This window comes from Sus scrofa, chromosome 11 (genome assembly GCF_054392235.1).
Source record: "Sus scrofa isolate SSC_HxYL_T2T_F1_AM1 chromosome 11, Sscrofa_HxYL_maternal_Yorkshire_Landrace_v2.0, whole genome shotgun sequence".
NCBI classification, from domain to species: domain Eukaryota; kingdom Metazoa; phylum Chordata; class Mammalia; order Artiodactyla; family Suidae; genus Sus; species Sus scrofa.
Genome location: NC_139393.1, coordinates 65,037,155 through 65,062,597, shown reverse-complemented (window position 1 = coordinate 65,062,597; position 25,443 = coordinate 65,037,155). Strand labels below are relative to the sequence as shown.

At 31.9% G+C, this 25,443-nt stretch overlaps 1 protein-coding gene across 3 annotated transcripts in view; it reads left to right on the top strand.

Annotated features, from left to right (window-relative positions):
• The window catches only part of LOC146398664 (uncharacterized), a 304,287-nt gene that overhangs the window by 158,173 nt on the left and 120,671 nt on the right, over window positions 1–25,443 (top strand). For 2 of the 3 annotated variants that reach the window (XR_014820084.1, XR_014820089.1), the window contains exons 2-3: window positions 4,202–4,340; window positions 12,938–13,070. The gene's annotated coding sequence lies outside the window, so the exon portion shown is untranslated. The remainder of the gene's footprint in view (window positions 1–4,201; window positions 4,341–12,937; window positions 13,071–25,443) is intronic. The other variant, XR_014820085.1, reaches the window with a different exon arrangement.

Sequence of the window (25,443 nt, the reverse complement as noted above, 5' to 3'; positions counted from 1 at the left end):
AAATTCATAATGTTTTGTCAAGTATATTTTTAGCTTTATACTTTGTTCATTCCTTATATTATTTTCCACATATTTTTCTTATGAAAATGCAAACAGTATATATGGATCAATTTGACAAGCAGGAATTGTTTTTTATTGGGATGCAAGATAAGCAAATTTTTGTTATTGATAGTAATAAGGTAAATATTTATCCCAAATATAAACTAAATAATGTATTTTAAATGTTTAGAGTATCACTTAACACATGGCACTCACTGTTTACCAGATATTTTAAAATATTTTTTCAACTGTAATTCATCAAGAAGCACCCTAAGTAATTGTTACTTTTTAGATTTCTTGTTTCAGTGTAGGTGAACACCTAAAATACTCATTTGAATATGACTTTTTATTTGATATAACTTTACATGTGATATAATATGTAGAATATCTACTCTCTAGAACCTGAAACTATTTCCCTGTCTTAGCTAACCAAGAATCCTTTTAATATTTTTGAATTTTGCAGTGTGTGACCCTAACAACATAATTCAGATTATAATTATTTACAGTTATCTCAGGGTACATTTACTTTGGGAAGTGAAAGTTGATTGGCCTGAAATTGTTATACCTGACAGAGTTAATTTATCCTCCTGTGCTTGATTATTTCTTACTGGGGCTGTGACTGGGACTCTACACTGTGGAAAATGGTGCCAAATAAATGTTAAATCAATCAATCAATCTATTGATGAATCAGAAACAGCAAGGAATGTTGACTTCTATTCATCTTCTTGGAAATTGGAGAATAGAACTTATTTCAGAGCCAAAGCAAAGTATGTCACAACAGCCCTAGCAACCAGTATTCTGAGAAAAGACTGTTACATTGAGAAAATTCAAAAGTGTTATCACCCTATCAATGCAGAGAAAATCATATTATTAATTTTCCTAGTGCTACGAATATCTAGCCTAATAAGGTTGCCAAATACTTTTCCATGTCATACTAAAAATATTTAAGTATGAGAGATTTAGTTTTCTACCCATTTTTTTTTTTTGCTTCTGACAGCATATAGTTTGTTTTCAACTGCAAAATATGTCAAAACTATTATAATAGAAGTAAATAATACCAATGGAGTAAATGAGGGTTACTTTTTTATCAACGTGTACTTCAGGTTTTGAAATAAATAAAAATAATTAGTTTATTACTATTGTCTGAATTTAGGCAGTATTAACAAACTATTTTTTACTGAATATCTACCACATGATATTTATAAATACGTGTTTTTAGCAGTGAAATCTTTTCTGATACTCAGGTCAAATTTTAAACACACTATAGATGTTCATAGTTATATATTTTCAAAAATTATGATAAGCTTCAGTGTATAAAAATGAAAATTATCTCATAAATTAAATAATAATAAAGAGTCTACTTATTTTCCTGCATGGTATAATAATAAAATCAAATTCATCAGATTCGACTACACAGAATAGCAAAAAAATATTAATGTCTAGATTAAAAATTCATGAGTTCGTAAACCAGTGTTACCTATTATAAAACAATAAATGGGAATGGATACATGACAAATGAATACCTCTTAAATTCCCAGTTTTATTATGATACATTCAGTAGTGCCAAAGGGAAAAAGAGCAGCCAGTAATATTTGAGAGAGGATAAAAATCAGAACAAATATAAACATTTTAAAATGTGATATTTTCACTGCTTTCATTTCGTTTTAAAATATGATATTAATACAATCAAGAAAAAATATTATTGCAAGCTTTCCAAAAAGGCATTAACTACCTGAATATTAAACAATTGTTTGGAAGCATGTAAACACTTAAATAGGCAGTGAATGTAGGTAGTGGGAGGAAATACCTTTCAGTCATTCAGGATAGAATAAATAAATTAAAATGATGATGCACATCAATGATATCTGATCAAGACTTCACTAATTGACACTATGACAAACTCTCCAACTCAATCAAATGTAAACAAGCACTTCCTAACAAATAGTTTTACTACAACTGAGCTTTCTAATCAGAGCTGACAGGAAAGGCATTAATACCATCTTGCCCAACACAGTCATTTTGCAGATGAAGGGACTAAGACCATGAATTGCCTTCCAAAAGGAAAAAAAAAAAAAAAAAAAATCAAGCAATTAAACACTAAAAGGAAAAAATTGTAAATTAAGCCTATGATTTTTGATTACAAGGTCAAACAGAAATGATATCTGGCCTGGTCTCAGAGGTAGAATTGTGGAGGTATTTTAGGAAAGATTGGTTGAGCAAGGTGATGTAAAGTGAAATTTGCAGTGTTGGCATTAGCCAGGCAAAGTCTTGAACATATGTTCCTGGCAAGTTCTACATCCTGGGTGTAAGAGATAACACAAAGTTTGAGGAATTCAGAGGATTCAGTTTAATAGCTTTTCTTTTTTGCATCCTTCCCTTTTTCTTAGACAGCCTTTGCAAATCTAAGATTGGGATGGAATATGTAGAAGAGAGGAGGGGAAAAGAGAAAGGATAAGTGACAGAAAATGTGTCATCTGAGGCGTTTTCTCAGGGAGCCTTTGGCAGATGATGAAACACCAATTCTCTCTTTGTGTACTTGTGATTTTTCAGGCATTCTTCCTCTGAAGACCTTAGCATGCACACCTCTGACACAGATGGCATATTCCTGATCATCTGCTTATAGTTACCTCTCAACATATGACCTCTGCTAAGACCCCTTTCCTTGATTCACCAAACATTAACATTTTTCACAAAAGAGAGAAGGACCTAAACCTGAGTATCCCATGTTTTCTACGACACAGGGCATATCCTCTGTAAGTTTATCCAGACCATCTCAGTTGCAGACATACAAGTGAGGACACTGCCCTGCCTACTCCCAATAAGAAGGATAATTGCACCAAATTCTCAATACCAACTTCTCTGTCCAGTGCAGTAGCTTCTAATTTAAAACTCTTTAAAAAGTTATAATTGCGTGGTAATCATTTTCTAAACTATTTCTTTTGGCAGTTCCTCAAAATATTAAGCATAAAGTTACATATACCCCAGAAATTCTGTTCCAAATTATATACCCACAGTGGGTATGAAAACATATATATTCATATAAAAACATTATGTAAATGTTTATAGAAGAAATCATAATAGTCAAAGGTGGAAACCACCCAAATGTTTATCAGTGATGAATGGATGTACAAATGTGGTGTATCCATGTAGTAGAATATTACGTGGCATTAAAAAGGAATAAAGTACTCATATATACAAAGTGGATGAACCCTGAAAACATACTAGGTGATGAAGCCAGACACACAATACCACATAATGCATTATTATGAAATATCAGAAATAGGAATAAAGATAGAAAGGTTAGTGTTTACATGGGACTGGGAGGGGTGCATGAGGACTGACTGTCAGGGTTCAGTGTTTCACACTGGGGTAAGTGTATCATTTTGAATTACTAACATATTATTTAAATAATATTTTACCATTTGTATTTTATATATTCTGTGATTTTTTTCAGACGCTAATGACAAAATACCTGAGAGAAAATATATATATATATATTCCCTTATCTAAAATATGACAATTCAAGGAAATTAAAAAAATACACAAGAAAGATTTATATAAAAGCAATGCACTAGGATTCTCCATTAGTTATGATTATCTCACTAGAATATTCCATATTTTATGGGCATTTTACCACAAATTTGTAATTTTCAGTGTCATTGTTTTAAAATTTTTTCATGATTCCACACAGTAAATCTTCACTAGTCATGCTGAAAATGTTTTAAAAAACATCTGTAGGTGCATAATTTACAAGTAGCAGGTCACTTAAATACAGCACAAATATGGTACTAAAAGTTTGGCATGGACTGGGTTTGGAACACAAAGCCTACACCTGGCAAATGATATATAATAGATGCCAAGATAACTTTGAGGAAGTAAGTCATGACAAGTCTTACCTTCCTACCATCTCTCATTTCTGTAGTGCCTTTATCTAATGTGATGAAAAGATGCATTCAACTTCTGTTCTACATCTAACTGTACCTTGTTCTGATTAAACGCTTATTTGGAAAAGCTACTGACACAGGAAGAAAAGAGGAAGTGCCACTCTGTGTGAAGTATGCAGTCATTTTCATACAAGTGATAACATTTTACTATCCTCACCACAGGTTTTAAGAGTATGACTACTGAAGACATTTCTATAATATATGTTTTTCTTAAACAGCATCTCTCTCTAGATATAGAGAACATTTTCCTTCGCTGACTGAGGGAAATTAGCTTATGAAGAATATGAATGACTTCTTGCACAAATCAGGAAGAACTGAGAGGAGGTAACCAGCAGCTGGCAAAAGAAAATGAAGCAGGTAGGAGGAAAAATGAGTGCTGTATTTGTGGATGACAGCTTTCCTCATCTTTTGACAAATGTTTAAAAGGGTTGCTCTCTGCATTTTCTACTAGTATCTGTCTAGGGGAAGTTAAAATATTTAATAAGTCATAACTATTTTGCCTTAGTTTTAAAGGCACTTCTATGTAATGTATCACAGTTAATCATCATAATTATCCTATGCCCCTATGTTTTATAACCAAAGATATTTAAATCTCTGGGTACACTCCACAATGTGTGTCCCATAGTTTATATACTGGGTTCAGGGTTTCCTTCCCTACCTATTCTCACTTTATTATTATTTTTTTATTCTCGCTTTAAAATACTCAATGGAATAAACAGTAAGTGGATATGTATCACAGTGGAAAGTCCTGGATATCATAACCTTTCAAAAACCTCTCTTCCATTTGTGACAAATCAGTATTAATGAGCATGAAAATAAAATGCCTAAGGCTGAAGTCTCATAAGAGGCTACATGGGCCTTGACTGCCTGTCTTTGTAAAGACTGTCCTTATTCTTTGGTCCAACACTATAGCATAGTTGTTCTTTAGTGGGCCAGTAGTATTTGTGCATATGTGGAGGGCACAGGTGAAGTCATATATTATACACTCTATTTGTTCAAGAACTCAGGTAGTCCTTGTTTTAACATTTGATATGCTATGCTGTAGCAGAGAATCTAGCTTCTTTCTGAAGAATAAAGGCATCATTGCTGAAACACATTGTTGATGACAAATAATGATTTCTTTGAGTGCATACACCTGGGAAAATAAAAATAGTTCCGGACTATTGGACTTAAAAGCAATTTGTGAAACTGATTATTCCAGATTACTTATCGTTGTCCTTCTTTAGATATTTATCAATTTTTATTTATTCATTCATTCTACAGTAAGCCTCAACTTTATTTTCAAGCTGTCCTCTTTACTCAGGTTGCAAGAAAGCAGAGAATAAGAATCACTTTTAAGAGAAGTTTCTCTGCGATTCCAGGAGTCAAGTCATATTTACTATTACCTAATAAGAGAGGAAGAATGATTTTAAAAGAATACTACAAAAAATATTAAAGGCTTCTTGATCATATTAATTCTGCATGCGGTACCTGACTTCTAAATCCATAATGGAAATGTTACTTTCATTTTGGTTTTTCTCTTTCATAAAAACATAATTGTAACCCTTTTTTTCTTCCCAAGATTCCTAAATGCAAACTATACTCATTAAATGTGAATCTGAACCCCACATAAAATAGCATACTTGCCAAATATAAATGAGGTTTTTCTAATTCTTATGACTATATATGTTCTTTTTTAAAAAATTACAGCAGAGTCGAAATACATTATATTAATTTCAGGTATACAACATAATGATTCAATATGTGTATGTACCTCAAAATGATCACAGTAAGTCTAAGTAACATCCATCACAATCATAGTTACAGAATATTTTTTCTTATTATGAGAACTTTTGAGATCTATTATTTAGCAACTCTCAAATATGCAATATAGTACTACTAACTAGAGTTGCCATGCTGCGCTGTATTTTATGATTCATTTAATGCTTTAAAAGTAATTTTAAGTTTTTCTTTTGAAGTTCAGAAGAATTTTCTCTATTTATATTGTATTGTCTGAACGCTCTCATGACACCAAGTTCTACATCTGTAATGAAGTTAAACAGGCCATGCAAAACACAGCACTGCTTTGAGAATGAATATGTATATTCATTTCTAGACTTATTTCCAGTATTTAATTCCCTTACATGTCCCCAATGAACTGGCACCTCCAAGTAGAAATGACATCTTCAGATGAGCAAGTAATTAAATACACACACCTACACTTGCACACATGCTCACACACACAGTATAAAGATTGATAGATAAAAACATAGATAAATGGATCTAGATTTTTGAGGTCACAATTTGACAAAATATATATTCTCCTTTATATTAACCATTCTTTCTTGAATATAATTTTATTTTACTTATCTGTTTGTGTATTTATGTTTATGGATGTAACTTAATACATTTGTTTTGCTTTTATAAATACTAAACTTTTTTGCCTGAAGCAACATTCAATTTTATTTAGGTCTTTCAGCTCAAAAACAGCAATATTTCTGGTCAAGTGATTTGAAAATGTGATATATTTGATCTGTTTTCCAAAGCACATTGATATACTTTCTGGCAAATACAGTTGGATATACTTTTCTCCAGATCCATTGTAGATCATTTGAATTTAACTTAACCTCTTGAAAGTAATGAATGGAACCATCTTAATTCATCTTAATATTTTTCCAATTTGATAATCAACAAATATACTTAAATCTCACTATAATTTTTATGTAATAATTTTCTGGTGAAGTGGAACATTCCACAGTATTTTGAAGTAGTCACGCACTCTCACATAAAATAAAATATTCTATAACTATACTGTTTAACTGATAGCATTTTTAAGGAAACTCATAAACTCAGTTATTCTGCAGAAAGAAATTCAGTGAGCTGAATATTCATGGTTAATATTTATATTTGTTTTTCAAGAATCCATATCAAACATAGAACGTATTCCTGCAGCTACCACCACTTTCTAATCATGTATATAGATTGTTGCTTAAGCAACAAAAAAATTGAAATATACACTTACCTAGTATTTCAAAATAATTTGCAATAACTTCTAATGATTTTATAATGAAAATTGTCAGAGAGAGAGACTCTTAATTTATGAGATACTAATTTTTAAAGGAAAATGACTGCCAGTAATATTTTTTCATCTTGCATTTTATTAATATTTCACCACTAATATTTTTCATCTCCTCTCCTTTTCTGAATTATACACATTTTGAAAACTTTTTTCTAGACCCTTTGTTATAATCTACTTGCTATATGAATAGAAGCTTGAAAGAATTGCTGCTGTGCCCGCTCAAGCTTCACTCAAATTTTTTAGGACCAGCACTTCTGCACATTTTCAGATGAAGTATGCCTGGATAACTCTGTTTGTATTATGTGATATAACACTTGAACACTTTCAGAAAAAATGCTGAGTATGATTGAGAAAAGTTATGTTTTATTTCAGTATTTATGTGCATGATAAAAAAGTAAGGTTTCTCTAAGAATTAAACAGTAACTCTATAGTCCTTAATAGTTATAGACACAAACGTAGATTTTTAAATATTTTCTAGGGTAACATATTTGATTCAGACTTTAAAGATTCTAGAGACAAAAGTGGAAAAAATAATTAATATTCTTATTTTAGAAATTACACTGGAATCCAATGACATATCAGATATAATCATTTTAACCCTCCTACAAAAAAAATTAAATACTTTCATGTGACAGTACCATTAATAATGGACATAGTATGCAATTCAAATTTTTTTAGTATTTATTCAAAGAATATCTACCCCTGTTATATGTTTTAAGATAAATCATGGGCTCATGTTGTGCATGTGTACATTTTTAAAAAGTTGTCATTAGGGAAAGTGGCACTCCCTACAGTCACCCGGTATGAGGTCTTTGTAAATAGCTGCTTTTAAAGGCCAATCAAGAAATTTGAATGGTATCATGGTGTTCATCAGGAATCAACTTTTGACATAGACCACTGATTATTCGTTTTATAAAAGAAATATATAGGACTATACACACCATTAAAATATCAATAATTAAAATAATAATTAGCTGTAATAACTCTTGCTGATCGAATTGTAAGCCATCAGAATATGATTTTCCTACCCAAATAGGTCTAATTTACCCATAGCAGCCGCCTCTGTTCATAAACCATCACAGCCTTCTCTCTCTTCTCACGTGGTCATATGCAATACGAACTTGTCTCTTCCCTGTCAAGAGTTGAGTTTACTTCATTCACTTGAATCTGACCAATAAAATATTGCAGACATGATGCTGGACTGATAGGAGGCATATCTTTAAATTGCCTAGGAGGTTACATTTTCTAGGAACCCTACAGAAAATGCACTTACCCTGAGACAAACATTCCATTAAAAACAAACAACCCAAGTCCCCTGCATCCCTCAGAAAACGAGATGAAATTCAGAAAGAAAGAGAGCGAGAGGACTAAGATGTATAAATAAGGAAACCAAATAGGTAATGAATGGATCCATCAGCTCCATTTTCTACCACAGGGATTAGAGAGGACCCACTAACTGGCCCTTTCACAAAATCATGAGCAAATTAAAGTTTTCATTTTAACCACTATGTTTTTGCAGTCATGCAGCAGTAGTTATCTAAAAACACCTATGTTCATAGAGGAAAGAATTATTTTAAAAAGCATTGAAAATATAGGTGCTTGAATTTTATTAATAATGGAGAATAGTAGATCAACAGTTTAGACTCTTCAATTATTTCTTGGCTGTTTAATGTCTTTTACTCTCAGAAACTGTCCCCTTCCCTCCAGTAGATGGTGTCAATATTATCAGTGTCTTGCATTCCTCTTTGTAGGCAGATGATCCAGGATAGCCAGTAATACCTCAGTTCTCCTGGATATAGTGATTGGATTAAAGGTTATACAGCACCAGATAATGAAGAATCCTTTTATGGCATCATGACTGACACTAGGAAGAAGGGACTCTCTCTTTTTGAATGGGTGTGACTGAGAACCAGGTGATTCATGGGCTGCCAGTAGATTTTAAGGTCAGCATGTGGAGAAGACTTGTCTAAGAATTAATTTTTTAAAAATATATAAAATGGATCAAAGTGAACAAGAAATGATAGACAAGTGATGACATCTTTTGAACTCCAGGACCTAGTCATGCCTTAAGCAAGAGCTTTCCCTTTGATTTCACAGATACGCAAGCTGCAAAATGTCATATTTTTCTTGAGCTGGTTAGCATTAGTTTTCTGTTACTGAAATCTGAAATCTTGACAACCAAACTATATGGGATGTTGTGTGATCTGTGGAGATGGAAAGAAATAATAGAGGTCCTGCTTATCATGAATTTATTATCAAGTTAACCTAGGTTGAACATTGTATCAACATTCATTTTAAAACATTTTGACTACTTATTATGTGTAAAAATTTGTGTTAGACTTATAGAGGTATGCATACATGTCCCGATATTATGCATGTTCTCAAATAATCAACAATATGTTGAAAATTTTTATGTTTTAAAATAGATAATAGAAAGCTATAAGTTTTAAGAGCATGAGAATTTTGAGTAACAATAGAACCATTCATTATCAAGAGTTCCCATTGGGAACATATACTTGTTAAACATTGGAAAATAAGTTAGGAGATGTGTAGTTTTCCTCTCCCTCCATGTCCAGTCCAATTTTTTTTTCCTTCCAGTAGCTGACCTTACAGGGCGCCAGTCTTAAGGAACTAATCTGTCCACACAATACTGGAATTGCTTAACTGCATTCAGCAGTATTTCAAGAAAAAAAAAAAATGTCCAGAACAGCTCTCTCTTATTTCCGGTGGTTCTTCATCATGGAAGCAGGGTCTTATATCGATGAGGGTAATCAAATCCTTAGGAGAATGTGTTTTCTTCTTCCATCACCCGAACCAGTAGAATGATGTTCCAGTGTGAGAAACATCCATCATGGTGTAAACTGTATTATTTCTTCTTCTACTGATTAGGTTTTTGTTGTTGTATTTAGCAATGTAACTTTCCCAGCTAAGTCAGTCTCCTCTCAATAACTTAAGTATTTCAATAATTTCATCTCTTGAAGAAGTATCTCCCAGAGCTTTATAACTTGCTTCAATCTGGGGTCAGTGTTCTCCAGGCTTATTGTATATATGACATGTTTGAAATACCATTAATTAAAACTATAATAACAATGGTACATGCATATCGTACTTAGTATTTCCTAGCATTTCACTAAGTGTTTCACTTTTAATAATTAAATTAATATTAAAACATTTTATACATGAAGATTCTGAGGCAAATACAGAAAAAAATATATATTTGCCCACGATTGTACAACTAGCAAGTCACAGGGGTGAGAGTATAACTCCGGAGATCTTGGATGAGCTGAAAATGACATTTAAGTGATACTTTAAAAGAGTGTAAAATTCTGTTTGAAATTATTTACTTCTTTCTGATTTTTGAAAAATCTGATTGACAGATCTGCAGCTCACCTAGATTGGTAGCTTGGGCTCCTTCCAGTCAGCAGAATCTCTCCTATAAATGGTCTCGCTGACAAGCTGAGTTCTGTTGATATATCTTTTCTTAAATACTTCCTTCAGGTCAACTTACTTGCTCTTGTTGGGAATGCAGTCCAAGGAATCTTCAGGTATCAGCTTGTGTATCCAGTCCAACGTTTTTTTCCAGTATTGATTGTTTTTTATTGCCCAGGTTCACCTTTTATATTGTATAGCAATATTTGACTACCCTCGTCTGAGATTTCCAGCTGTATATGTCCTTCCTAGAGTTCTTCAAATAATATTCATTAAGTTTTATTCTGTTTTGCAGTGCTTTCTCATAGTGATTCAAGATAGCAGATATCTAATAGCTTTTATCAGTCCTTTTTTATTCTGATATTTCTTTAACCCAGACTGATAATTGCATATTCTCTCATTATCCCCTTATATATTTCTCCTCATCTATTAATTTCAAATATATATATCAGTAAAATTCTCCTCTGTACCTTATTTTTAAATTTGAGTCTACAGTGACCACTTATTTCTTAAGATCCAGATGCATATTTCCAAACTTCTTATGTCTACATCTAGAAAGTAACAACAAACAAGCAAACAAATATACCCCAAAGTAACTTATCCTTATAATTTCTTATCCTTAAGTATTTACTACCAAACTCCAGGTATTCAGTATTCAATTCAACTTCAGAATTCAAACTTCAGAATTATTTGCTTCTTTTAACTTTTCATTTTTACGTGCATGCAATTATTTAAAAATTGTATTGGTTCTACTTCAGCAGTCTTTCTAAATTTCCTCATTTCAATTGCACTTATCTCTTCTATTTCATAACAGATTATCTCTCTTCTACCATGCAGTACACAGGATTTTCTGCAAAAGGAAGATTTTGAAAATTTCTCTCATTTCAAATATTAGCATTTTGAGAACTATGAAATTTACAGATGATATAACTATATATAATTACATATATAATATATAATAATGCATGTATTATATATAGCATAATTATATATAATAAATATTGTTTATTATAAAATATACTAATAAATAATGCATATACTAAAAATGTCATGAGATATACACTGATTTTTTTTTTTTCTTGTAAGGGCTGCACCCACAGCATATGAAGATTCCCAGGCTAGGGATAGAATTGGAGCAACAGCTGCTGGTCTGTGCCACAGCCACAGCAACGCAGGATCCAAGCCACTTCTGCGACCTACACCATAGCTCACAGCAACACCAGATCCTTAACCCACTGAGCGAGGCCAGGGATCGAACCCACAACCTCATGGTTCCTATTCATATTTGTTTCCACTGTGCCATGATGGGAACTCCATAAACTGATTTTTATACATGTCCTTATTTTCCTCTAGTAGGTTCTTCAAGTAATTTCATTAATGATTTTAGAGTCTTAGAAAAGATAGATTTCTAAACATTTTATAAATAAATTTAAATATCTCATATGTCAACACTTATTAGCAATCATCAAGAGGGAAATTAATCTTTTCCCTTTTTCATATAGATTCATACTTTATTCATACAAATTCTGTATTTTATTTCAAAACATAAGCCTAAAGTAGAAGAGAAGAAATATTATCTTTGGATAAATTAATTAGAAAGCTTATTCAATTAAATATTTATTACATTTTTGAAAAGATGAATTGCTTATTATTTTCTCTTAAAGGCTGTAGGATAAAAAATTTGTAGAAGTAGGAGTTCCTGTTGTGGCTCAGTGGGTTGCGAACCCAGCTAGTATCCATGAAGATGTGGGTTTAATCCCTGGCCTCGTTCAGTGGGTTAAGGATCTGGCATTGCCATGAGCTGTGGTGTAGGTCACAGAAGTGTCTTGGACCCCATGCTGCTTGGCTGTGGTGTGGGCCAGCAACTACAGCTCCAATTTGGCTTCTAGCCTGGGAACTTGCATATGCTGCAGGTGTGACCCTAAAAAAGAAAAAAAAAAGTAGAGGTGAATGCAACTAGATACCTACCTGCAAATTGACTTTCATTAAGAAGAATGAAAAGGAATTAACTCTGTATTAATGTTGATTGAAATCAACATAAATTTCATATCCCTCAATATCTGAGATTATTCAAGCATATTAGTAATGTTTTAAAATCGGATTTCTTTAACACAATTACTTCTTTTCAGTTATGCTTAAAATTAAACAAAAATTATATTGTTACAGGTATACTGTTTAGAGTTATAGAATATTAGTAGCATATAGTTAAACTATTTGTTAAAGTTTAACAAAATATAAAAGTGCTGTATTTTTTGTATAATTACAGAACACTTTTTATTATTTGATTATAGATGTATTTCATGCATCTATAATATCCATAATTATTTATAAAGTTAATATATTGTATATGTTTCCATGCTATAATTATTTATTAAATCTTGTATAAATCAGGTCAGTGTATTACCTCGGAAACTGAAGTGTGAACTGACCCTGTTTTAATGAGTGGTACCTTCTGTTTATCTCCAAGACAGGTACACTTTGAAAAGGAGTAATGATATAGGAAGATATGAATTTTAAAGCTGTATATAAGAAGAAAATATTATCCCTATACTCTTCAAAAGATTGCTGTGATTTACATTGTTTTAGAAGATCTCAAACGAGTAAGTTCTATATCCTTACACTTTTTGCATTTATATTTGATTATATTTAATGCAAATATATATTTACTTTCAATCATTTTTGCCTCTTTGATGTGGAGCACTGTAATTTTTTTATGTACTTACAGTTTATAAACCTCAAAGTATTTATGTATAGATAAGTTTCACACATAACTATGCTGGATTTTAAAATTCATTGACTTCTTAAAAAAATTTCTTCCAATTTTTAATCTTTAGCTTAAAGTATTATCTATTGCTGCCATAATTACTGAAATTCTTTGAACTGAATTTGTGTTTTTCTCCCTCCTCTTCTGTTATCTCCATCCCCAAAGCCATTTGATTAAAATTTGAAGTCTCTTAGCAGAACCTCTTTTTGAATAATACCCACATGGTTATAGGAGTTCCTATGGGGTTTTGTTCAATTAAAAATATCATATGAGATATAGCAGATTCAGAGGTTATACTCAGAACAATTATTTCTAATTATCAGAAAAAATGATATATATATATATGATTTTTATATATATATATAAAGCACATTTGTGCTTAAGATAAACTTAAATCTCATATAGATAACTTTGTTAGGACAAAGTTATGTGAGATGTGCTCGTCATTTATAAAGGATCACAAATAACATTTAAAATTGGTTTTTCAGATTCCCTTTAAATTATTTAGCTTTCAGGGGACTGAGCTAGAGTTGTGCTGCATAAATAGAGAAACAATGAATAGGAATAAAAGGTGATATGGGAAATGATTATCAATAGGATATCTTGGGTAGTGTCTTATTTAAACTAATCACCTTGAAATCAAGTAGAGAGTTGAAAAGTTAAGATTTATTTTATGTGGGGAAGTATATAAAACTGAAATAATTAACTGAGGTTAAATCCAATGAGCAAAGGATTTTTCTTTAAATTTGTATTGAAAGTGTATGACTATAAAAAATTTATAGTCTTTTCTCCCCTTACCCTGAGGACTCTCCTCAAACAATTAATTTTGGTCTTTTCCTCTAATTGAGACTTAGTTTGACTTTATTCTAATAAATTATCCTGTTATCCTGTGTTGTGCATCATTTTAAATGCTCCAATGAGCACACACATTTTCCAATTTCAAATTAATTCAACTGATGCATTGCCATGAATGTACCTTGATTATGTGGTTCAATATTTTATAGAAAAGCTCAACTTAACTGATCATTTTAAAAAGTTCCAGAAAAAAGGATAATAAAATCTACTCCACATTATGGTCACTTAATGTATCTTCTGTAATATTAGCTGTATACTTCTAACTTAGAGCATTATATCCCAAAATGTATAAAAGAGGATGTAAGGGCATTTTAAAAAATAGAGTGCATTATTTAATGTATAGGTAACTTTATAAATGGCAGTCATTTTAGATTGAAAACACAGGTGATGTGCAGAAAGAAGAGCCTTCTAGTAGTTTAATTAAACTAGAGGAACTAAAATGATGTAGGTATAAGCATTTTAACATAAATTAAAAAAAATGAAAATTCTCTCAGTATTTTGTATTGTATAGGCAAAACACAAAAGTTTTGAAGCAGTATCTTCAATAATTTCTTCAATTAACTTATTTTATTGTTAATGTACATCTACTTTTAGGTCAAGTGCATATTTAAAGTAATTTCATTTGCTTGTAGTTGAGTATTTGCAAGATAGACCTCATTCATTAGATTTTGTAGAGTTTTGCACATGGAAAAGAAAAATATGAATATATTAATGTTATTTATACAGTAAGGATAATCTAAATTACACCCACATTAATGTCAAAAACAATATATCATACAAACACTTTCATTACCTAAACTCTGTTTTCTGTTCTCTTTACCTTAGAACAGCCATGTTTGAAATTTCCATAATACATCTCACCTTGGGATAGTTGTATATTTTTTTCTACCTTAAATTTTCTTTCCCACCTCCACCCTTTCCCACGATGTAGTTAAATACTATGTGTGCATTATGATTCAGTTTCAGATTTTCTGTTGTGCTCTCAAGACCCCTTACCTTCCCAGGAACTTTAGTTAGTCTGCCCCATTATCCTTACAGTAACATAACATCTTCAGTAGCTAGCGCGGTGCATGAAATAGAGTAGGTAAGCAATATACAATGCTTCTTATATGGAGTCCAGTAAACATGCTTTGTGTGTTCAGCAAACAAAGAGGGAGATCAGTTTGAACTGGTATTTTTGGTGAGGCTTTTAGAGTGGAATATAGATCAGATAAATGATGCAGGAGTAAACGTTAGATATTCAGAGAGGATAAGAACAGTATTACAGAGGGACTGGATTGAGCAAAACTTTCACAGTCCTAATGATGACATTCTCCTTGGGGAAAGTAAATGAAGTAGATGTGGGCTGTTGAGAGTTTTGATTTGATCTTGCCTGTCAGTGATTTCACCTGGACATTTTGGATCTAGTGCTTAGTCCCCAGGCCCAACAAGCATAGTGAAAGACATAGTTGTATCCCAAGAAAGCAGGAAAAAATTAAATAAAATGATTTTTTAAATAAACAAGAAAAGTAATGGGAAAGAAGGACGCTGTTGAAAACTGTGGAAAACCATGTGCCACGTGAAACTTATCAGCCTGATGAAATCCCATCAGCCTGGTGTGGTGCCCAGGATGGATTCCAGCAGCAGTCCTCAAACTGCTCCATCTCAGGCCCCATTTACACCATTCAGAGTCTTAAAAATTTATTGCGGCCCCAAGAGTGATTGTGTTAATATGGGTCATATCTCCTGAGATTTATAAATTTAGAAATTAAATGGAGAAGTATTTAAAATATTTATGTATTTTAAAATAAACTCACTACATGATAACATGCAAAACATATTTTTATAAAATATAACTTTATTTTTGAAAACAAAAGAAAATTTGGATGATTGTTTTGCATTTCTTTAATAAATAGAAGACAGCTAAACTTTCTTATTTCCTTCTGCCTCAATTATGTTGTCATATAATGTTTTAGGTGAAGCCTATAAAGAAAATTCTGTTCCACACGGATATGTAGTTGGGAAAAGGAAGACCTTGAGGACCTCAGGGGTCCTCAGATCACACACTGATAACTATTGGATTAAAAAAATATGGACGCCAACTAATTACGAGACTGTTATAACGTCAGGATTGTTAGGTGAAAATCAGTGTAAATCGTTTCATCCAATTGCTTAATATACAAATCAAAAAATTTAACTAGCCAAGGACTAAACCTAAAATGAAGACATTTTTAACTCTCTAGTGTACACCCTGAAATACAGCTGAATATTCATTAAACAACTTTTCTGCTGCTATAAGAATTAGAATCAAAATCATGTTTAAAGATTCTAGAAATGTAGGTTTATGAATATGTTTTATGCACTTTTTCTTTTGCTGCAAGGGAAAGGCAACCTAACAGAGATCAGAGGAACTTTCACTTTATCCCCAAAAGAGGACCCACAGGTATCCTGGGAGTACATACTCAGATGCAATCTTACATTGTCACAGTGGCACAGAATATAAATCTATGTCGTAGGTAGTAATACAGAAGCATCTACTTCTATTACTCCACATTTTCCCTACTTTCAATTGGTCACATCTTTCTCAAACATCTCCCCTTCCCCACTATGTCCATTAAACTTTCTTCACTAGTAGGATTGTATATTATTTACTTATGTCTCATTAACACCCAGTTGTATTGCAAAGTCATCAAAGAAGCTTTATTTTTTAGGCAAAGTTAGATCCTGTCTGTTGACTTAGCTTTCTCCTGTGCTGTCTGTGCAGTCCATTCTGACTTTCTCCTTGATTAACTCATCTGGAATGAATCCTATGTTTTCAGAAATACCTGTCTTAATTACAACTGTCTTTGTCTTAATCTTTTCTATTTATATTTGCCTAATGTATTAGACAATATATATCTACAAATATAATGTATAACAAGAATGATGTGTACTTCAGAGAAGACATAAGACATGTATACATGTCCAAAGTATCTATATGAATTAACCTAATAACCCATAATAAAGAAAAAAGTAATGAATAAGTAATAATACATTTTTATAAAAATTTTTCATTTTTTTCCTCAAAACACATAACCATATTATTTTCTGAGTTACCGTCTTCAACAATCAGTCTGTGCTCTTCCTTCAAATGTGTCTTGTTAGTCACATATTTTATGAGCTCTTGCTAATGTTCTTTCAGAACTCTGCTCTCTATTTAATGATTTTGGTACTCCATTGCTTTAACTATTGCTTTTATGTAGATGCTTCCTGAATTCATATTTGTAATTTTTCACCCAAAATCTAATGGGGAACATGACCAGAGATTTTCACCTTGGAATCGTTCTAGCATTCAATCCTTACCTTGTGTTCCTGTTACTGGAATTTAGATCATGGACTCCATATGTCTTGCCTTAACTATTTCAAGAATGTCCAGACCGTTATTTTTATTACCACACTGAACAGCTCTCAACTCATTCAAGCACTCACCATTTTATCTTCTCTAAAGCAGAGGTGCATTTTCTCATTCTACTGCTGAAATCCCTTAAAATTGCTGAGACTAACATTAAGACCCGTGAGTTAAAATTTGAGGATATCCATTTCTTTCCCTCCCCATGTGCTCTTCTTTTAAAATCCCTTATTCAAATAGATAGAAAGCTGGATGAAAAAAAAATAGAAGGAAATAATGTTAAATCTATTAAGTGGTAAAGTAGCCAACAAAGAAATTGTTACAACCTATAGCAGAGCAAGAGAGGGGTGATGAGGATCAGATTCTATGTAGACAATTTAGGAGTTTAAAGGAAAGTTCTTCTTAACAGTTGGTGGTTGGGGGGGGGGGTGTGGTTTGGAGGGGAAGAGGAGGCAGAAAGTTTGGTTCCATAAAGGGGAAGATGTATTTAGGGCAGCTACTTTAGCTTGCTACCAAAAGAACAAAAAAATTACCATAGCTGGAAATTTTCAGAAGCTTCAATAGACAAACCAAATGAACTGACCACATAAGTAATAACTAATAAATAAAACCGGATTCAAAGTAATATATTTGAATCTGAAGGCTATGCATTATATATGACTCATCCAGCTTTGTAGGAGGTTAAACTCTCTCTTCCATCCTTTATTTGGCTTTATTTGTCCGTCACATAATAGCATGGTCAAGGAAATGGTGGGGGCACTGTCATCAGAATGGAAAGTCTACATGGCCTTCGAAACATAGCCACATGGCAATATAATCAAATACTGAAAAATAGGAAGCTCTTCAATGGGCAGAAAAACTTGAATCTATGAAAAATCTTTTGGCAGAACTGACATAAGGTTACTTATGGTCATTATTTACCTAATCTAGTAGGTATGTGGATATATGGATATTTTTGTCTCACTGCAAAGAAATGAATATGATATAACTATAACTAGGAATGATATACAATAAAGAGTACATATATTACCTACCTAAAATATGAAAAATTTGGAAATTAAATTGTATATGGCCATAAAGATTTAGATAAGCCATAGTGGGATGGTAGGCCTGTATAGATATGATTTGTCATAGAAGAAAATGACCCCATGACTCTTTAGAATCAATCAAGGAAAGAGGTCTCTGCTTTAGCCTCACCTCCCAGAGTAATGAGTTGTTTCTTTGGGCTGAGTCTGGGTGCATGTTAAATAGGAAGGATGGTCTTTTGTTTAAAATTACATATTCCTTCAAATGGAAGAGCAAAATTTAATCAGCATGTATTTTTAAATTTGAGGCATATGACTACTGTAAATGATTACACTAACAAGAATTAAGTCTATCCATCCTCCTTATTATCAAGAATATATCCAGTTACAGTTTAGCTACTATATCTAGATAAGACATACCTTACAGTTGCTGATGTTTGTTTTTTCTTTAAAAAGTCTAAAGGCAAAATAGATAATACATGTAATGAGTTTGAAATGGTCGTTATTCATTTACAGCCTCTCCAGTTATAGTGAAATATTGTCATTTTTAGGTCATTGTATAATAGTGTTTCTGGTGTACATGGATTGAATAAAGTAATGTTCAGTGCCAAGGTTAATGTATCAACTTCAGGTAGTTGCTTTGTTGAATTTTGTTAAATATTCTTGAGCTTCTCTAACCCTCTGAGACAGACTGAAATGAAAAGGAATTTAATTAGAGTGTGCTGGGAATGTAATGTGATACATTAAGTTTTTATTAAGAAAACTGGTACTGAACCACAGTGTTATTGGTTCTGAAATTATCCTTCTAGATAAACAAAGTACACATATATGTAGATAAGCAGAGTGAATGTAAAGGGAACTTGATCAAATAGTATTAATTCGCTGAATGTGTACATCATAAAATGATTTTGAAAGAAGAGAGCTTTTTCATGCCATGTAAAATTCAAAAATAAATCTCCTGTTTCATTTTGGAACCACTGTACAAGAGCCGTTATGCTATACCCGTTTTAGTCATTGGAATTCAGCACTCCTGTGATTAATTTCAAAGGCACATTGGTCCAGGGTTATTATTAGGTTAGTCTGTTAATGCAAAATCTGTCAAGAAGGCCTTGAAGTGGAAATCACACAGATGCATACAAAGTTCCAGCTTAAAATACCTTTAACTCAAGGATTTTACTTTCTTAGTTTCATTTGGTGAAGGGAGCTCAAAATTAAGACAGTTAATTCAATTGACCTATGTTTAGCAGTGTAATACATTTTTGGGGAATAAAAACACTGATATTCCTCAAAAAAAAAAATCCCTCAATTTAATAAAAGTCTGTTCATTCAAAGGAGCTAACATGTTTTCAATGAGTATTAATATTATATTAATAAAATTAATAAAATGCACATGAGTAAAAATATGCAAAATGATAGAGCTAAATCTTCTATACAGCAAAAATGCCTTCTAGGACTTTAAAATCTGGCTTTGTAATAAATAAGACCTTTTTTCCCCCAGCCTCATCAGGCTTGTAGACATTGTTTACATTATTTTGGTATTAAATAGTCATGGGTGATCTTCTCTTAAATAGCAGTTGAAATTTATATACATCTCCAATTCACATAAGGCTCCGCCATAATATTTTATCTAATTTTAGTTTGATAAATTCATTATTTAAATTATCTGAGTAATTATTTAATCTTACTTTCAGTTTAGTTGCATGTAAATACAATGACATAAAAGTAACTATTATAATTTAAACCATGTTGACTGTCTGAATCATCCATTATTAGAAATCATTGGAAATCAGAATATTTTATATAGATTTCCTAACTCTTATTATGGCTGATTTAAAAGGAAATTTTATCTTTTTGACCAGAACTCCATAAGATGTACTACCACTTCATTTGCTCTTGTAACCAATAAGTTTATTTTCTGAAGAATACTAGTCCGTCTCAGAGTTTCTTTTAACTTGGCCAATATATTTTGTGATTTAACAAATTGGATATTAAAATGTATTTACTGTAAACCTGTGGAAATTTAAAATATGTTAATCTCAGGAATTTTAGGATCCTTGATAAATAAGCTACTTTCAACTCTAGGACACTTAGTAATCTTTAAGGACACTTAATTTTTAAGGACACTGTAATCTTTTAAAACACATTACCGAATTTCTAATATAGTGAGTAAAAAAGTAATCATACCTATATTATATGTGAAATAAAATATTTTCTTACTCTTAAAAATAATATTTTTAAACTCTTTTTTAATACGTTTTTAATACTTTTAATACTGATACAGCTATACATTAGAATTAGCAAATATACTTTGTAATCTTTTAAAAAATATAATTTTAATACTTTTAATACCATGCAGGTATACATTAGAATGAACAAAGACTCTTTGTATCTTTTAAAACACATTACAAAATTTCTAATATAATGAGTAAAAAAGTAAACATAACCTATTATATGTGAAATAAAATTATTTTTTCTTACTCAAAAATAATATTTTTAAAACTTGAATACTTTTTAATATTTTTAATACTGATGCAGATATACATTAGAATTAACAAATATGTCTATTAATAATAGGTAAATTTATATACTAATTATTATATTAATGCTAGGTAATGTTTTCATCAACATTTCAGAATTTTGCCATTTTCCTAATGGTAAGAAATTTAGCATCTTTCTACATAAGGGGAAGATATTCAGTAAATATCTGTTGAGTAGATTACCAAAATTAAAAATCTTTGATGAGTTTTTTTTAATGAGTAGTAGGTATGTTTTTTATCATTGTTTAAAATATGTTTTGTGGGGTTTTATCTTATCTCATTTAGAACACAGTCCTCTGTTCCTTTACTTCCCCTAGCTCTCTCTCTCTATTGCGTTATATACATGAGGTAAAACAGCCATCTCTCCCAGTTTTGATGGAGTAGCCTCAGTAGGAGATGAACCCTATCATTCAACCCTGCCCTAGCTCTTGGCTATGTTTCAAACTTTTGTGATGCTTTGGAATTTCAAAAACTGAAAGTAAGAAAATATACAAAATGATTTTTATGATTTCTTTTTCTTCTTAAGAAGATCTACCATTTTTAAGGAAGGCATTGTCTTTTTGTAACATTTGTAGTATCTAATTAGAAGTCATGCCAGCAGATTTTATTATAAAATCATTGTCCTTTCTGGCTTTCTTAGAGTCATTTTTAACAGTTCATTGAATATTTTCATCACTTCATTTCTCTAGTAAGATTTTTTTTTTAATTTTTTTTAAGGCTACACCCATGATATATGGAAGTTCTCAGGCTAGAGGTCAAATCTGAGCTGCAGCTGCCAGCCTACAGCACAGCCACAGCAACACCTGATCTGAGCAGCATCTGTGACCCGCACTGAAGCTTGTGGCAATGCTGGGTCCTTAACCCACTGAGTGAAACCGGGATGGAACCATCTCCACATGGATACTAATCAGGTTCTTAACCCATTGAGCCACAACAGGAACTCCATCTACTGAGATGTTTTAATCTCAGTACTTTTTTGCCAAAAAATGATACCAATAAATTACATGATTTAATTTAGTCAATTTATTTATGAATATCAATGTTATTGAAAATCCATTTTTATCAGAAACAAGTAGAAATGTATATGTATGCCTGTATCTATGTATTTAGGATTATATTTGTTATTCACATAATTTAGATTGAAATAGACATTAAGATAAATTCATAAGAGTTTAAACAGCACTCTTTAACATACCCAATTTTATAGTATTCGAAATGCATGGGTAAAGATACCCTGATTACTTATCGTACTTAAAAACCTATGAAATTCTGCTTAACTTTGTATAAATATTTTAAAGCATAACTTAGCTAACAAATGAGAGAAAAAAGAAACTTTTTTTTTTTTTAATGTAAAGGAAATTATTGGGAGGTAAACAAGAAGCAAAGATGCTTTTCATATACCAGCCAGGAAGAGTCCTTACCATGAATTGAATCTTCAGTCACCTTCATCTTAGACTGCCCAGCCTCCAGAACTGTGAGAAATAATGTCTGTTGCTTAAGCTGCTCAGTCTATGGCATTTTGTTATGGCAGCCTGAGTTGACTAATGCATTAGCCAACATCATGTTACCTCAAAAATGTATTACTAGTCAAAATAATATGTAATATAAATTCTGGACCTAAAGAAAACTCTTTAGGGCAGTAGAAATATACACAGTGAAGCCAGTTCTTCATGACTTTAACTTTATATTTTTCATTAGTCACAACATTGGCAGCTGTGTTTCTCCTTACTAGAAGATCCTAGAAATAAATGCAGGTGTTCCTGGAGACAAATGCAAATGATATCAACTTCCTCATTTTTTAATCCACTGAGTGTTTAATTATGGAATGCTGTCTTTAGATTTTATTTATGTTAATTGTAGTGCCTTACAAAATAGATGAAGAGCAAGAGTTAAAACGTCAGAATAGTTCATGAATTATTCTTATCATCAGTCTTGTCACTGTTGACGAATGCTCCATATGTTCACAACTTCTCATGATTTGCCTGATTTTTAATGTGCTTGGAATATCAGTACTTGAATAAAATCATATCTAAAAAGAAGATGGTAGGCCACTAGGTAATTTTAAATGTTATTTTATTTTTCTTATTATCTGTTACAAAATTCCAGTTTATATCTTTTGCTGTATTAACTTGTGTATGTGTCTCACTGACTCTACTAAAATGTGGACCACGAAAGGCAAGACTCCATGTTTTATACTGTCTAGAGTTCTTAACAACAATAAAAAGAAACATTTCAAAAGGTGTTGTGAGGTAGTGCACAACAATTTTATAAATGAGAGTTATACATAAAATATTACGTATTACTTCCTCTAACTTTGACCAATTCATTGTGATTTGAAAATCTTGGAGACTTTGAATGCTTTGCTAGAAAATGAATTTGGGCGTTAGTCTCTAAGATGGAGATGATAAGGGTATCTGTCTCACTTTTGCTGTGAGGAGTATAGATTTTATAAACTGCCAAACAGAGTGCTATGTGTAGAAGTGCTACATAAATATTACCTATTATTTTCCTAATAAATATTAACAACATTATTAACTTAGTTTATCAATGGTGCAAACCTGGGTATATGCTAAGAGGTTTTTCCAAATATCCTGTGAATAGACCCAGGCCGAATGACTTCAAGTCATTAAGACCTCGAGGAACATGGACCATGTGTGAGCATCCGCTCACAGCTCATGCTCCCTTTCACACCAAGAGCAAGAAGACCCTGTGCTTGTCATTGTGATCCAGCCCTCCGGCTGTAGTCAGATCTACCTCTTCTGGGGACTGATGTATAGAAACCCTACAGGTTCTTTTGCCATTTGATTTGCTTCTTCTCCTTCCCTTCAACCCTTCAGTTTTCTCTTCTATTCTGCAGTTGGTATAAATTCAGAAGTGAATTAGTTAGCCCTGTGCTAATGTGGACTAACATGCCACATGGGTTAGTGCAGATTCATACCAAGCCTTTTTTCAAAGCTACTATAAATTTTTGCCAGCTGGAATACTAGGTTTGTAGAGTAATTATTTCTGATTCTCACAAAACCTTTTCAAGGTGTGTGTGGGAAAGCACATTGGAAAGCTAATGACTTGTCCAGTTTTAGGTAGTTAACAAATGACAAATGTTCGTTTCAACTCTGAGCTCCAGGACTCAAACGCATATGCTACTCTTAAGAAATGATAGAATATGGATAGTATAAAAGGAGTAAAAATACACATCTCACATTTTAACAACTGAAGAAAATTGTGTTGTTTGTCATTATGAAGTTTCTAATAGGAAAACTGAAATACTGGAACAAGAATCCACAGACTACAAAGTCACCTACAGATAGAGATCAGGAGTTTCTGAACTTAAATGGGAAGAATTAAAGCTTCATGTTAATTAGCCTTGAGCAGAAATATATTATTTCTTTCAAACGTATGCAGTAAATCAAAACAGCATTATATTTGTCAGCAGTAAAACTCAAAGAAATGTTTATATATTATTACCGCTTTTGTAAATATCCTAAATCATTATTTCTACTCATCACTGCTTTAAAATCATCATTGTTATTCAATTTATTTCTGTGTCTTATTTTACCACATTAAATTTTACATTTACAGTTCTACTTTTTGGCTTTATTAATTTGACAAGTCAATCTTATTTCATTTGTTTCCTTTGCAGTTATATCTTTTATTTAAATTATTTAAGAATTATTCAGAAAGAAGCCCATAGTCCTCACGAGACTACCCAAGGAGCTCAATTACCGAGATTTTTAAGAATCTCTTCTAGGGTATATGGTACCTGAAAACATGAAGTTTTAACAAATGCATCCAAAATTCGGAATGACATTTTAAGCAACTACAAGTGTATGACTTTCTTCTATTTCACAGGGTACAAAGAGTCACACAAAAGTATAATTACACTATTTACAAATTTAAAATTTTTGACATCTTAAGAATGAGGTTAAAAAAATTGTACAGGACTGATATTATATCACACTGCCCTAATGGATCCCAAGGTCCCAACTAAAATCATGTGTTAGATTTTTTTTTTTTTTTGAGTATGCATTCACTGCTTTACTATCATGGTTTTTAAGTCAAAGGAGAAATGGACTTTGGAAAATACCCAGTCATTTGAAGTCATCATGACTTTTATGTGCTGAAGGGGTAGGAAAAAAAAAAAGATGTAAAATAAAAACAAGTAAGTATCCATAAAAAGAAAAGAACACAAATGCAATAAAATAGGAATAAGGAGGAAAGAGCAATATTCCTTTATGAAACAGAAGCTTTATTATACAGATGAACCACTTTTTGATAACTTGAATAATTATTTTGTTGAATAACATAAGGGCTCCAAGATAGAAGACACCACTTGTTCAAAGAAAACTTGAGTCGTGACCAGAAATTTGGTTTCCAACCTATTCAGTTTGAGAATCTCACTGTCTATGAAACTGCTTCTCATGAACC